This window comes from Nylanderia fulva, unplaced genomic scaffold, assembly GCF_048542155.1.
Source record: "Nylanderia fulva isolate GAGA-0341 unplaced genomic scaffold, ASM4854215v1 Scaffold24, whole genome shotgun sequence".
Lineage (NCBI taxonomy): Eukaryota > Metazoa > Arthropoda > Insecta > Hymenoptera > Formicidae > Nylanderia > Nylanderia fulva.
In genome coordinates this window covers 417,698-435,198 of record NW_028190304.1, presented here as the reverse complement: position 1 = coordinate 435,198, position 17,501 = coordinate 417,698, and the positions used below count along the sequence as shown (strand labels likewise).

At 30.9% G+C, this 17,501-nt stretch overlaps 1 protein-coding gene across 8 annotated transcripts in view; it reads right to left on the bottom strand.

Annotated features, from left to right (window-relative positions):
• The window catches only part of LOC114934251 (protein gustavus-like), a 284,303-nt gene that overhangs the window by 197,532 nt on the left and 69,270 nt on the right, over positions 1–17,501 (bottom strand). For 5 of the 8 annotated variants that reach the window (XM_085483229.1, XM_085483226.1, XM_085483228.1 and 2 more), the window contains one exon: positions 2,322–2,382. The exons of the other annotated variants lie outside the window; for them this stretch is intronic. The gene's annotated coding sequence lies outside the window, so the exon portion shown is untranslated. The remainder of the gene's footprint in view (positions 1–2,321; positions 2,383–17,501) is intronic. 8 annotated transcript variants of the gene reach the window in all.

The following is a 17,501-nucleotide window of genomic DNA, read 5'->3' as shown; positions in this document are numbered from 1 at the left end:
ATAATAAGAGTGTAAAGCAAGTTTCCTAAATATTAAAGATCGAGTTCCGTCGAGGGATTTACTTTCTTGAAGACATTATTAGAGTCTAACTCAATCATCAATAAAAAAATTTCCATATATATATATATTGTAAATCTATTTTATATTTATTTTCTATCTATATGTACATAAACATACATATATAAAGGGAGACTTGTGAAACTATTATCTCGACTTATTGTGGGAATGTTATTATCTATATAGAAAAATGGGTTAAACAAAAGTCGCAGAATTTTGAAAGAAATCTAAAATTGGGATGAAAGAGAACCCTTTGATAATAATCGATAACTACAACAATTTCAAATGCCGTATCTTGTAAATAAATAAAATTGAAGGATCAAGCTTGAGAAAAGCAGACACATTGAAATCTAAAATTGGATGAAAGAGAACCCTTTGATAATAATCGATAACTACAACAATTTCAAATGCCGTATCTTGTAAATAAAATAAAATTGAAGGATCAAGCTTGAGAAAAGCAGACACAATATTGGCACAACATCAAGATTCGTCGTGTATAAGTCCTATACAGTATTACGTTAATTTTCAACCCCTCCACTGGCGAGTGCCACAGTATTGATTAACTATGCGACTCTGCGCGACTGTGACAATATTTTTCCGCGAGATCCCTGATTTTTTTCCCCGTCCCCGTTCGTTAACCCATCTCGCGTGGGGAGGTCAATTGCTCGACGTCCCCCGGATCGTCGTCGCTTGATGCGACGAGATATAAACGCGCGCCGGATATATAATCGTGCGCTCCGAGAGAGTAAGTACATCGAGCCGCAATAATTTCGGGATTTTAACATACACAGCTGAGCGTCACATGCTGCCTCTCGTCATCAAGGGAGAATAGAACGCTGAAGGGGGACGACCGCGTTTTCCCCCGGGGGGGAGAAGAGAGAAGGGGGGCAAATTCGCCTCCCGGATTGGATAGGGCAACAACCCTCTCATTTTCTCCCTCCCCTTTCCTCACCACCTTCTCTAATATACGCTGAAGGATATTAGTAATTTAATACGTTTAATTCCGCCGATGGCGTAACGGCAGAAGGGTCGGATTGAAAAATCGCGCGGCATTTCATGACAATTGAAAATGTTATTAGAGTCACGCGATAGTTATCTTTTTTTTTTTTTTTTTAGAGAAAGATGAGATAAAGATTGGAATTTAGGAAAATTACTCGGAGTCGCGCTGTGTACACAATCGCTCTCCTATAGTTGCCAGGAAGTAGTTACTCTTGTCCAATCGCTATACTTTCTCTAGAGCGCGAGAGTTTTTAGCTGCAATCCGCGATTCGGTTTCTACCTCCATTCACTCGCGGTGTCTACTATGTGTACATGTAACAGCGTCATTCATGTAAATTGCAGCGTTTGCAAGCGAACATAACTTATTCTCCTTTATGCGTGATAACGTGTATACATATCTCATGTAATAAATTCGTTTTCAGTATATATGTGTCGCTTTTATCACTTATAATTTTGAAAAATGCATGAAACTTATAAATGCATCATCGAGTACTTTTAAAAAGCTCTCTTACATTCTGGATAAATATCTCGCAGTAAAAAATTAAAAATTAAAAAAAAATTTCTTACCGAAGTAACGATATCACTTTCGCGTAGATTGCATTATGATGCTCTTGTTCGTCGATCTGTCCTTTGTATGCGATCGGGAAAATTTTATCGGTCTGTTTTATCTCGTGATGGCGTGACGCGAGCGAAGATGAAAAGACCTGTATATTAAGGTCGATATCTAGCGAACGACAATCAGCCCGACTGGATTTGGTGGCGCCATCACGGAGGAATGTATTGCAAAGGAGAAATCACCAAATCTCTGTCGGTAACATTAAAAAAAAAAATCTGTTCAGGAATAAAAAAAATAAATATTCAACAAACACGCATTATAATTCAAAAACAGTTTATCGATGTTACACGTTTTATTTTATCGCGTTATTACAAATAATTATCGATGTTACTACAAATCACGTGTCCACTGGCTCTCTTATGTAACGCAATGAATGATAATATATTTATAAATAATTTAGTATCGTCATTATGAAAGAAGATATAAAGATTCCATTGGAGGATTTACATGAAAATGTGCGACATTTATAATTTAATTCGCAAAACTTTTTATTTGCGAGTAATCAAATATTCTCGAATCCGGTTATGCGAGCCACATTATATGTAATATGCATGATGGTTTTTATATATATATGTATGAAATGAATGATCTTTGAAGAAAAGTTAAAAGCTCTACTCCTGTTAGTTGATAACTGGAAGATTTGCGTTACCTTCTTGTCAAAGTCACTTTGCGACAATCCAACTGCACAAGTTTTTGGTCGACGCTCTTACCTGTAACAGAAAGGAAACGGTGATTCATAATTAATTCCATGCCATATAATTTAGAAAGGGCAAGGCAAAGCCGGATCAAGGTTCCTTTGTAACAAAAGCGAGGTTGTTGTTGGGTAACTGATGTCGATAAAAAGGGACTCTACTGACTACGACGGAAGGGCATACATTCGACATCAAAATTTCCAACAGCTGTACAATCTAGGAGTCTGTTCGATATCGAGCTGACGTGCCGAATGATAATTATTAACGTCCGCAGCCTTCATTTTCTGTTATGAAAATCGACAAAAAACGCCAAGGCTACTTCCACAAGATGCCTTATTATACGGTATGACTACTCATCAAGACACCGATTAAGTGTCAATGGAGAAAAAAATTTCGTTATTTTTTTTCTTCGGCTGAAATCGACTCAAAATTTTCATATTTTGCTTATTTTTTAAAATTAAATCGATACAATTATAATCCCATTGAATCAATTGATTAAATTAAATTAAAATCGTCCCACATCCCGAATAAAAATTCGCATCGTTAAATTTTCGATATTATATTTTTTCTGATCAACTATATCGGATGTATGAGATACTGGCAAATTTTATCGAGTATTTTATATAAAGTTATTAATTTAAATGAAATAAAACGTTGAAGCAGCGCAGTGTGTAAGTAAACGAATTAATATTTCATTTATCCAAAGACACACGAGATTCGTATATATTATATATATATATATATATATATATATATATATATATATATATATATATATATCTACAAAGATGTATAATATAACGCGGTTTTGAATAAAGTCTCACTCATTTCCATCGGAATAGTTAAATATTCCATATGAAATTCATGTATCGTTATATCCGCTTTAATTTATTCACAACTATGGGGTTTCGTTGTTATAATATTTACGTACATATTTATGTATATATTCAGTGGCGTATTTAGAATTTTATTTCAGAAAGGGCTGCAAGTCTCTCTCTCTCTCTCTCTCTCTCTCTAATAGATACGCCATTGCATATATTATTCATAAGCTTTTACTATTTTCATTATTATCATCGCAATCTGTGTATCTTATTTGATATACACGGAGAGAATTTTCTCTTAGAACTTACCCTGAAAATTATGGTGATTGTAGGATAATATGGTGTTGGAAGAATTTTATAAGAGTTTCTCTGATTAATATTTATCACAATAAAAAATATTAATCTGTACTTATAGTAAATTTTACTATGTACATAGTAAAATTAATCAGTATATTTTATATCTTATTGGGGTAGATATTAATATTTTTATTGTGATAAATATTAATCAGAAAAACTCTTATAAAATTCTTACAACACCATATTGTCCCATATGATTTTCAGGGTAAAATTTAAGAGAAAATTCTTTCTGTGTAGGAAAAACTGGAAAAAGGAACCGCGCGATGTACGTAAAAATACTGTGTGTTGGGACTTTTATTATTACCAAACCCTACGTCGAGAAAACCCGATCTCAATCGATTCCTCATCTCTTGTGTTTCGTTGCTCGTGCATAAGTAAATTCGCCCAAATGGACTTGGCGTGTAATCGGCGTGTAAACCGAAACATCGCGTCGTCGCTTTGTTTACTCACGCGAAAGTATTGCAGTAGTAGTTCGACAGTAGGAGGATCGGAAAGCGAACGGAAGTTGAGTTTATGCAGAACGGCACCGCGATTATGCGAGACCGCGGGGCGAATACGAATTTCCTCCAATTTTACCCAGGCACTTAAAGCAACGCGCCAGTTCTTTTTTTTTTTTTTTTTTTTTTTGACAGCTTCCGCGAGAGAGAACGCAACCAAACATTTATTTGTGCAGCCGCGCAATTTCACAGACCGCGAAATAAGCACGATTGAAGACAAAATGTTTGTATGTATGCATAGACAGCTTTTTGCGAAAAATTTCGCCGAATTTCTAAATCATATTTCAGATGCAACTCTTTACAACGTAATCACTTTGGCCACTTTATTTTGGTAATTTTTCAAAAATATTAATTTATTTCGAAAGAATATAAAATAATTATAAATATAAAAGTATATAAATAATTAGAAGTAAAATAACTAAAAATTTAATTAATATAATATTTAACATTTAAAAAATATGTAGAAATGATGAAGAAAGAGCTTTACTTGTAAATCACAAAAGAACTCGTTTAATATTTCAAAGAGCAGAGAGAAAAGAGAGGATTTGAAAATTTGTTGAAACATACAGAATTGAATACACAGAAAAGGTTTGCAAAATGGACTATTGTTCATAGCGAAAGATTTATTTGCTGAAGAGAAGTTTTTAAAAATGTAATAAAAAATAAACACATATTTAAATAAAATTCTTAGAAGAATAGCAAAAAAGTGGTAAAAAAATCAATCTTTCTCTTGGTTCGATTAATCTTTATTTTTTTTACGTAATAAAAATTTCAATAACTAAATAATGACAATACGTGTTCGAATATTTTAGTAATAATTTTATTTCATATTGCTAAAAGTGTTTTTTTAATATTTAAAAAATATATAACAGTTTGAAAAGTATTCATGTTATTACTTAGATAAAATGTTTGTATTTGTAAAAAAAAAATGAAATGTGTCACTAGTCGTTTAAGTCGTTTAATATTAATGCGAAGTGATGCTAATTTAAAATCCATTAATTCATGTGCAATAATATTTAATCAGTCAACTTTTCGCTTTACTTTATTGCTCGGTTAACCGGTCAAATTACTTGAAATCTGAATTATATAAATCCTATAATCGGTTTTGTCAATATATTTTTACTTCTCTCTCATGAAATTGTAGTACAATGTAATAATCTTTATACGAAGAATTAATAAATCATCGACATCCCGCTGACGTATCGTTTCAGAGAGAGAGAGAGAGAGACCATCGCAGAAAGGATTAAATAATAAAATACGCGGAATGCGGACTTCGTTTATCGGTAACGATAGTATTATTTTTCTTTGGTCATCAAGATCGAAGAGGGAAGGAAAAAGTAGGGATGGGTCACGGTGAAATTTCAATACGATTGTACGAGGATTGGAACACGAATCCAGATTCAAACAGTTATAATATCGATGTGATTATGTATAGTTATTATCCAATATGTCCTCCCTCCTTCCTCCTCTTAGCTTCCGATTTGAAACCCAGCCCGTAATCCGACAAAATGAATTATAATATTCAAATGACATCATAATTTTCGAAAACAAACGCGTCAATTTGAAGCGTGCTTTGTACGCAATGATCATCATTCGGCAACAATGATGAATGGTGACATAATTAAACATTAAAAAGGGATTTATCGAACTGTCAGGAAGTTGCTGAAAAGTTTTCGCAATTAGTGTTTCGTCGTGAAATTCCCGGTTTTACTACATAATATGTTTAAAATATGTTTCGCGAGAAAATATAAAAAAGTCATTATATAATTTACAAAACATAATTATATAATTACATTTTTAATTCTCTTACAAAACATATATTGAACATGTCATTATACATATACAACGTAATTATTTTGTTGCTTTTTTTATATAATTCTTTCAATTTTTTTAATAATACATATAAATCGCGCGCGTATTTTTGACAAAATTCAGTTTAGAGAAAAATATAATATTTCTGAGAATAATTAATTTTTTAAATATAATTAATAATAGGTGCATATAAATTGCGCGTGTATTTTTGACAAAATTTAGCTTATTAGAGTAAAATATAATATTTCTGAATAATTATTACGAAACTCTCCGCGAATGTTAAAATGCACTATGCCATTTCAAAATCGCAATATGCCGAGACGTAACGTGTACATCGTGTTTATCCGAGTAATTAGCGAGCATTTTTAGCGTGTCAGTAGAGTAGAACTCTGGCTAGATGTTCCATCAACATTTATTTTACTCGAGCCGCGTTCATTTTCATTTCGCAACAACGATATGCCCAATTATTCCGGTTTGCTCATTATCGTTAATCATTCTCCCACATTATCCACGAATCAGTTGTAATTCGCATCGCGATTTTTAATCAGCGACGCAATAAAATAGTTGTAATCGTATCATATATATCGGTGCTTTTTCGTGCGCACAATCTAAAATTCAGTGATAAATTAGCATAATCCCCTAATAATTTCGTAACATAAAACATTCATTTAATTAGAAATATTCCAAATAAATATAGGCGTAACATATAAAAGCAAAGATAAAATAATAACGTTAGAAACAAGTGTTTAAAATGTACATTTGGATATTATAAAACAAATATAAAGTTACGGGAAAGTATATAAAAAGTATGAAATATTAATCGGAATATATTTCTGATATTTAAATACTTTTGCATTTCTGAGCAATGATATTTAACTAACGGATCAAAGTTATCAATGGAAGAAGTATAATATAATCTAGATTTCTCAGCTCTATACAGTAAACTGATCGTTATCACGCGGCTGTTTGAACATTATGAGCGTTTCTGTCTCCATAATAACGAAAATTAACCTAGTATTATTCAGATATTAAGCGTGAACCAAATGGAAATTAATCTCTCCCTTTGTTCAGAAGCAGAAATAATCGAGGAATAATCGATGACACAATAGATTTTTATTTTTCATTATAGAAAGAAATAGATTTTTTAAATAAAATAATTAAAATATTTAATAAAAAAATACTAATGTTTTTAAAAAAATATTGCTTTTTTTAAACAGAGTATTTTTATTATATTTTTATGTTATTTACAGAGATATCATTTTTTTCAAAAGTATATTTTTATATTTGCATTTTTTTTTGCAAAGAAATATAATTTTCATATCTCTACAAATTAAATGAAAATACAATAAAAATATATTTTTAGAAAAAATAATTTTAAAAATAAAAACTTTTTTTAATAGAGTATTTTTTCCAATAGCATTAGTGCTTTCTTTATTAAATGTTTCGATTATTTTATTAACAAAGCCATTTCTCTCTATAATAAAGAATTTTAAATATAAAATATATATTTAATTTTTATATAACTAATATATGTATATATCCTAATTTATATTTTTGATAACTCATATGATTAAAAACACTATATTCCTAAATCCTGTATTATTAAAAACACATCTGTATTACTAAAGACTGATGCAAAAGCGGTAATTAATCAATGCGTTAAACATTATGATTAAAATTTTGGAATATCAATCACCACGTAAGCGGGCGATAAATCTCATCGATTCGAAATCGCATCGTCTGATTCGATTCGGCACGAATTTGCATTTGTGTCGGATCTCTGGCTAGATCCCTAATTACGAGTGTAATCAACCGGTACTAACACATCGGCGTTTGCTTTTACAGAGAGGGAAAGAGGATCAGGAGACTCGACATACTATATCCAGTTACGAACGTGCCGTCAGCTGAAAAATGAGTGGTATTTTATATATAGATAAAACGCGCTGACGCAGACTGCAAAAAAGGATCGCGCAAACGTGCGGCGACATTTTCCGCGGTTATCGAATCGTTCGATTTCTACCAATGAAAACAGAGGTACACTTTTGGGTCGCCACCGCGATAGCCATTTCTCGAATACCATTGATGTATTTATTTTTTTTTGCCTCTTCCCTGGCTTAACTTTTCTGTGTGAATAAAGAGAAATTGTAAAAAAATTCAGCATCGTTTAACCCATTTCTGTCAATAAACGGATACCCGGGTATCCCAAAGCAACTTTAAATGTCAAAAATGCATCGGAATTTTTCTCTACCCGACACAAAATACAAAGACCCTTTGTATTCGGAAACTTTGCAATAAAATATAATGCGAAGGAATGTTCGATTTCCAGCAGCTATTTAAAAGAATTATCGCAGTGTAATGTGTCAAAAACACATGGTTGATATCTGGGTATCCATATACATCGATGGAAAGGTAAAAAAATTAATAATAATATTTTTAGCATTAATAGGTCTGCATGGAATCTCTTGCTTCAGAGATATCGGATTATTCGAGATATTTCATTCCATATTTTATTTTTCCTATTCCTTTTATTCCGAGAGGATGTTTATTCCTTGGAAAAGCCAGAAATTAAAAAAAATTATGTCTAATTATTTTACTCTTATTTCGCACTTAAGAAACCTATGTCTATCACATTTTTGCGATATTTAAGTTTTTATTAAAATTTCATGCAATTTTATTGATTCCTTTTCAGTATTAAAGTATTATATAAGTTTCATATAAAACATTTTGAATTTTTAAATAATATTTAAATAAATTAGCACTTCTTTAGACGTTTATAATAAATTATTGTGTGCGTTTTATATCTTCTTTAAAAACATTATCGCAGTGCAATATGTCGAAAGCTCACAATTGATACTAGGATATCCATACATTGATCTAACATTATGCCTTGACAGAAAGGGGTTAATCAAATTTGTATCATCATCCGTGATACGTCAATTTCGAAAAATCCCTTAATGTCGTTGATCCCCTTAATATGCATATTTATCGTGATACATAACAGCTGATGTAACACATGATTTACTTAGCAAGGCGTCTCGCGAGGATAAATCTAGAACGAACAGAGAGAGAGAGAGAGCACACGGTATCGTCTTTATTCCGTACGAGGATCCCGAAGAGGGATAGCGCGGAGGATCGAAAGAGAAAGTCGGAAATGGAGGGTAATCGTCCGTTGGAAACACAATTTGCAGATAAGCGGAGGATGAGCCTGGCGGAGCAAAGGCAGAACGACGTACGCGCAAGTTACCGAAGCTGGTAAAGGAACTCTCCCTCGAGGACTGGCTGCACCTCGAATTGTTCGAGCCATCAACTCCTTTCGCTCCTCCTCGACGGCCCGTTATATTCCGCGAGGTAATTCTACTACACGATGTACAGGGTGATTCGAAATAAGCGCGACAAATTTTCGGTGACGATTCCTCGTCAAAAATTATTAAGGGGGTCTTTTATTACTCCTGCATCCCTTCGTGAGGAGATTTTTTTTTCAGATTTTGAACAAGTTAAAATATCATTTAGTAGAGACTTTTTGCTAGTAAAAAGGATATTTGATTTTTAAAAATTTCCAGTATTGTTATAGGGAGATAAAATTAGCTTAAAAAACTCGATATTTTCGGAATTTTTTATTCTTCTTTTTTTCGTAAAATCAATAGTCTAGAAAGGAAAAAATTAAAATTATATTAAAATGCACAACACTGTGCTAAATGGTTAAAAGCTTTCGAGTTACGAGAAATTGAATTTTAAGAATTTTAGAATAAAAAGAGCAAGCAAAACGAAATTATAGTAAATATTTGAACAAAAACAAAATTTGAGGAAAAAAATAAAACCTAATTGTCATCTCCCTCTTTAGAAAAGTGTAATTTCTCAGGGTGGGATATATAGGAGTATATACATACGTTTACATGAAAGATTTCTTAATTTTCGACAAAGAATTATCCTTTAAAATTTTTCATACTTATTTAGAATCACCCTATATGTACGTATATAACTGTGTGTACAGAGTGCAATAAAAATGTGGACCGATACTTCAGAAACGTATTTTACTCATCGAGAAATGACTAAAAAAAAAGTTTATATAAACGTATGTCCAAAAATGATTTTTCAATTGGTCTCTTCATCCTGTCAGGACGATGAATAAACATGCTTTTAAAGTAGCGGCCCACATTTTTATTACATTATGTCCATACGAACTTTTTAATTACAAAAATGTATACGAAGAAAAACAAAAATTACGCAATTCCAAAAATGTGATAATATTGGAGTTTTATTGTAACAAAAAATATCACTCATTGTTTTTAAATTTTATTTTTACATTTATTCTTTTGGTAAAGTTTCTTGGTTCTCGCCGCGATTATGTTAAATTGTGACGTCAGAAACGAGAAAATATACGCTGAAAATTTTTGCATGCTATTTTAGATTAAAAGATATTTTGATGAAATATAATTTTAGATGGCTTTAATATAATTTTAAAATATTTTGGAAATATTAATCTTTTCTATTTATAATCAATCAACAGCTGTAAAATGACAGTGACATGAGACCTGATTCGTACATGCAGCTTTGCACATGCGCAGTCATCTGTATGACAACGTTCGATGTTTTAATTATTTTATGGTTGTTAAGTGACTGTGAAATGAAAAAAATAGTTTTCGGAATATTTTCAAAGTGCGTTAAAACCCTCTAAAATTGTTTCATCAAAATATCTTTTTGTCTAAAAATGGCACGCAAAAATTTTCAACGTGCATTTTCTCGTCTCTGACGTCATAATTTAACATGACCGCGTTGAGGACCAAGGAGCTTTAATTATATGTATATGAATATGAAACAAGTGTAATTCTTACTTCGACCATAAATGCTTTGCTCTACACAGATATTTTCGATAAATCAAAATTTTTCAAAGCAGAATTAATTTGTAGGCAAAGCTAGAGTTCTTTCGAACACAATCAGCAGAAAACTAATGTAAACTCTAATAAACATATACGAAATTGTATCTCCCTTATTCTTTCTAATTTCTATTTTACTAAATTTTATTTTAAATAATGAAAAATTATTTTTATATTTGACACAATATTTCCTATTAAAAATAAAAAATGATACATAATCCATACAAAATTTATTAAAAAGAATTTAATTTCATTGAACAATATAGTGCTAAAAAATATTTTTCCTGTTACACACATATTTTTATAATTATATAAAACGCATTTATATGTAATCGTGAATTATAATATCATCAAATCATAAAAAACGACTCGGAGGATAATCGCGTCGAAATTAAATCGAAGTCGGGAGCGAAATTGAAGCTTCTGTCATCTCGCGCGACCGTTATGTAATCGCCAATGTTATCAACAAGGAGCGATCGATCAGGAGCTGCGGATGAATTACGAAAAGCGGATATCCGATCCGATAGCACGAGGACGTACTAGTCTCTTCGAACGACCTTGGTGGGGCCATCTATTTTTCTCTCTTTCTCTCTCTTCTCGGTTTCCTCTTCGCTTCCGAGAGCTGCACTTTTGGATGCCACACACGGGTCAACAACCTCGAGCTATACGTTCACCGATGCGCGCGTGTACATAATTCCTCGGGTGTCGTTTCACATTCAAGGTCCAACCATTTTAGTGTCATTAGCATTAATGTGCCTTGAGGTCCAGAGAGAGAGAGAGAGAAAGAGAGGGTAAAAAAAATGACCTCAGACCGTGGTTGTCGTAGGAAAACAAACGAGGGGAAATTGTGATTGACAGTAATCTTCTGTCAACTGCGACATACATATGTAAAAGAAAAGAAATCGGAGAGAATTCTCCACCCCATTGCGATTATTCTTTCTTTTTTTTTAATTGTTATATTATAATTTACGTTACTTGATTAAAAAGTACATGAATTTGCGATTTTACAATTTGTCGTCATAATATACATATGTATTATAAAAAATATATTATATATTTATATTTATTATTTATTTATTATTATATACATATATGTATTATATATTTTTTTATTATATATTACATATATTTTTATTATAGAAAAATATGTATATATTTTTATATTTCGATATAAATATAAAAAAATATTTATTGTACAATACAATACTACAGTGCTGAATAATTTTTTTATTAGAAAGCACGCCTTATTTAATATTATATATGCAATAACAATTTTTACACATAATATTTCATATATATTTTTTTTATATTATATGTAAAAAAATTATATTTTTTATATTAAGTATGTACATATATATATAATAAAGCATGTCTCCTAACAAGAATTATTTAGCAATACATTATTCAACGACATTAAATTATTTTTTACGCAAATATATAAAATCAGAAGTTGTGCGATTCGATTCGCGACAGTCATAAATTATATAATAAAGAAATATTTGTGATATCAAATATAAATATGTTAATGTATACATATTTAAAAACAATTTAACGCAGATATTTATCATCAGATTTAATAACGTTTGAAAATGGACCGTTTTTTCTTGAAAATTAAAAATATAAAACCGAGGAACACGCGCGGGAGCGAAAAGAGAAATGGAACATTGACAAAACCCAAGATTAACATAATAATGAAGAGCGCTAACGCGAAAGTCGCATCGTTTTTATCGTCCTTGTCTCGTTCTCCATCTCCAGGCTTAGTCAAGTGGTTGGAAGGCGGCAAACGCGTACTTTCTCGAGAGGATAAAAGCGTTAGCGCGAGCGGAGGATAAAACTTTTGGACCAACGAGTTCTTCAACCCCACTAGGTCCGCGACGACACGCGGGGTTGGAAGAGAGAAGCACCCTCTTTCCTCTTTCTCATCCCGAGAACCGTGTTGCCGCTGACGAAGAACAATGCACACAAATCGCTCGTGCTTGTCAAGGTAACTTTGTCCCGGCAAGTACGCGAGCAAGGAGAAGAAACACGAATTGGTCGAGGACGAGGACAAATAAAGAGAGGAGGAGAGAGTGATCCTCTTCTAGACAAACCGCAGAAGACCGCAACTTTCTCATGAAAGTCTCTTGACTCTCGTCTCTCTCTCTCTCTTTCTCTACGAGTGTTTTCAGAATTAAGAAAATTAAGTTAAGCATTTATACGACTCGCGATTTTTTAAACTTGTATACTAAGATTTAACAATTAGAATACGTTTCACGGACAATTTTTCTCGCGATACATGTAACTCTTTTCCTTTTTCTAGTAATAATATAATATAATAAAAAATAAAATAATAAAATCGATAAAATAACAAAATAATATAATAATAAATATAAAATAAAAATTATATTAATTATTATAACAGTTATTATAAATATGATAAATATATAATAAATTAAATAGGTAGATATCTCTGATAAAAATAAATTTGATACAAGTGTCATCATTTTATATAAGATAAAAAATTCCTTTTTCTCTCTTAAGAATTAATTAATAAAAATATATAAGAAAATAAAATAATAAAATCGATAAAATGACAAAATAATATAATAATAAATATAAAATAAAAATTATATTATATATTATAAAAATTATTATAAATATGATAAATATAATAAATCAAATAGGTAGATATCTTTAATAAAAATAAATTTGATACAAGTGTCATCATTTTATATAAGATAAAAAATTTTTTTTTCTCTCTTTCCTGAACCGTAAAAGCTTCTAATACCTCTGAGAATAAAAGATGTATGATCGTAAGTCTTCCGAAGGGATCGATTTGTCGTTCGACGGTTGTTGAAAGTGCTAAACACGTCGCACACATTTATATGTATCAAAATCTTTGAGCGACTGATAGGAGTAATTTTATATCGTAATGTTCGACATCTATTTGCGGCAAATAAAACATTGATATTCCTACAAGGAATTCGTAATTCGGAGCAAGTCGATAAATTATATGTGTATAGGTATATATATAAAATCTATAGGAGATTTTTATATAATTTTATTTTAATAATATAATTAATAAAATAAAAATTACATACAATCTTTATGTTATATTTCATAAATATAATCTATATTTTATTAATTACAAATTTTATTTAGAATAAAATTGTAGAAAAAGCTCTTAAAAAAAGAAAAGATAAATCTTATACAATAAAGATCCAGAGAATTTATTATTACAGCAATGCGTGAATCAGATAAGATAATCCGTCTTTTAAATATAATCTAGTACGAGTGAGAATATTAATCAGCTTTTTAAACTTTTACACGGTAATATAAACGTGCAAATGATTTATATGGTCATGAAAAGAAGTAATTTCAAGCCTGGTGGCGGCAGCGAAGATTTCATCTCGTGCCATGATCAAGCACATATTTAAGAAATATTTTTCATCACAATTCATGTGAAAAATAGCGAAAATTTTCGCAACTTTCTTGCATAAAAGAGAAAATCGATCGTGTTGCTTAAATAATAGTTGTTCCATCTTCATTTCAAATTACAAAAAATAAATATATTAAAATAATAATATGGATAATATAATAAAATAATTAAATATAACAAAAATAAATACACATCAAAATAAATAAAATTATATTAAAAAGTTATTATAAAAATGTAATGTAATAATAAATCATTATACATAAAATAAAGTTAGAAAATTATGATAAAGAAATTTTTAGTATAAAAATATTTGTTTATATTATAATAAATGATAAAAAAAATTTATTAAAGGAAGAAAATAAATACAACTTAGAGTAAAGATATAAAAAGGTGATCAATTCATATTGCGATTACAATCATTCATGCTTGATTGTGTATACATGATTATTACATCGAACAGGGGGTGCACCTACGATCCTTTTCTCGATACGAGGACGATGCAATCATTGCGCGATTGCGTAATTATGAAAGCAAGGTTACGCGATGATTCAATGAAAAGCTTAATATACTTTATTAATGATACCGTACGCGATATGTAGGCGCGTGTTGCTTCTGCATTAAATGTCAGTTTCATTATCGATGCTGTCGCAATGGAAAAAAAAAAAAACCGTACGCTCTTCTTCGTCTTCTTACAGGATCGATAAAGCCAGGAGGCTGTCCGGAAATATTTTTCGAGGTATGAAAAAATTTTGTAAATATTATCGTCGTTCAAATATATTGATTTTTTATCCCATACGAATGCATGTTTATTTTTCTTTAAATTCAATAAATAAAATCAATATTTTTGAAATATAATAAGCATTTTTATTTTATTGCGCGCTCTTAACATGTGTATTATTGTGTATATCAGAATAAAAATAGAGCAATATTTATATTCTAGCCTTTTTCGTCTTATCTCTGTACTACTCGTATTAATGCGCATTGATAAGTATATAATAAAATAGTAACAAGGTAACTGGTATTTCCCGATAATTATGAATAATTGCTCGATTAACGAGAATCGGCAGGTAATTTATATTATAACGATCTCGATCGATTCGACACACACACAGCTAATTTTATTTACTTTTTTATTTTTTTATTAATTTATTCTCCCGTTCGCATCCCGCGAGTCATTGCGCGTTATTTACCCGCGTAATATTTCAGAATCAATTTTCTCTCGCGGCGGGGCGAGATAAATATTTGCGTCATGGTTGACTTTAAAATTGGTAAAGGGCGACGAACGTCGATACGAGACGGCTGAAGTCGATCCGTCGCGTTAATTCGTCTCCTACGTGTTTACTGTTCGATTTTTCCGATCACGTGGCTCTTTCGCCACACACATAATTTCTCTTAATTTATTGTCAGCCTGACAATAAATGCCCGAGGCGATCCCGGCTTAAATTTATTTACACTTTTACGGGTCGAATGAGCGACACGGCCAGATGAACTACGTCCGCAGGTCCCTCGGACCTTCAAATAATCCCGGTGAAACGCAATACCCTTGCCCAAAAGGATTTACGTAATATTTCAATCGAGTACGGTAGAGACGATAATAGAACCGCCGGATTTCGATGGAGATAGAGTGAATAAAATTTTGTCTAAAAGCTGTAATAGGAAATGATGAAAATTTAAGAGCCTCGGATGATCTCCATAAGAATAGCGGTTAAAGCGAGTAGGGTGCTGTAACTTGGATAGCGTGCAATATTTGCTTTTGAATATTTTTGCCTCTCGTTGAAAGTGATCGGTCCACAAGTCTAGCGGAAATATATACGTAACACTATTCATATTTTATGCTAATTAACATTGATATGTCATATATGTATATAGTATATCTTTCTTTCTCTCTCTCTCTCTCTCTCAGAATGAAAAGATTGTCCGACAAGATAATATTCCGCTGAAAAGCCATTCAAATCTCTTTAAGATGAATGTGAATAAAAAATATCAAAAATATCTGTGTGATAAACATTCGCAAAAGTATGTTTTTTTCCACCAATTTATCTCATTATTTTATACAGAAAATTATTAAAGTAAAATTATCGAAAAATAAGTTTATTCATTTATTTTTCGATTGCTCTACTCGAACAATTTTTTGCACTAAATATTACGAGGAATCGATTTATGTAAAAAAATTATAATGTAGTTCCGTTTAAATAAAAATGCATCCACCTGAAATAAGATATTATGCGTACGACAAAACACGTTCTCTTTAAAATCCTACAACTTTCATGTAAAACATTTTTCGATGGAAGCCTTGATTTTCGAAAAATAGAAAAAAGCATTATTTAAAATGAAATACTCTGTACATACATAAATTACGAGAAGTAGTTCAAGACGTAACATTCTCTTCTATTTCGTAATCCGGGATTTCGCATTTTCAGATTTACTTTACATAACACATTAGAACAAAAAGTCGGTTAAAATGTCGTTAAAAACTATTCAGTTTTTCCGCGGACTACGTTTATTACAAAGCTCGTCCACGGTTGACATCGAGATGACAGGCGAAAGAGTGAGAAGGAACATATACCACGATAATGATCGTTGCACGTGGCGAGTGCATAAATAACAATTTGCCTTGAAAACAGTTACCGCTCGATGGAATTATTTATTATTTTTTTTACGCATGTGTGTTACGCATGTTGAGTGCGTGTGCGAGAATTGCGTAACGCAGAACTGTCCTTTCCTCCTCCTGGTCCCTCTCTTCTTTGGCGAAATTAAATATACATGCAATCTTCTTTCTTTTTCGCAGTAAATATTTGAAAATATTAATGAAACTATTTTATATATATATATATTAAATATTTTATTAAATAAATTATATAAATAATAATAAATAATTTAATATATATAATTTAGTAATTAATTTGATATTTTAATATTAAAAAAATTTTTTAACTTATTTAAATAATAATAAATATTTTATTAATAAAACATATCAATAAACTGTTCTTAAGATCTTTCAAAGTCGTAAGCAATCGTTATTAAGAATTAAAATAAATAAATCTAACCGACTTCTCAAAAACACACATTTCAATTAATATATGGTATAATCAAATTTTATAATAAAAAAACTACTAACATTAAGATAAAATATATATGTTGCAAAAACATTATTTTTTAATATAATATAATATTAATGGTATGTCTCGAATGTTGAATGTTGTGTGTTGACACGGAATATGCTGATCGCATTTAATTTATCGTTATCAATTCCGGTATATCGGGGAATCGACCATAAATACAATACAGCAGGGGATATTGCAACATGAGGAGTATAGGTATATGTTGATGCGACATCGACCGGAAATGCTCTCGTAAA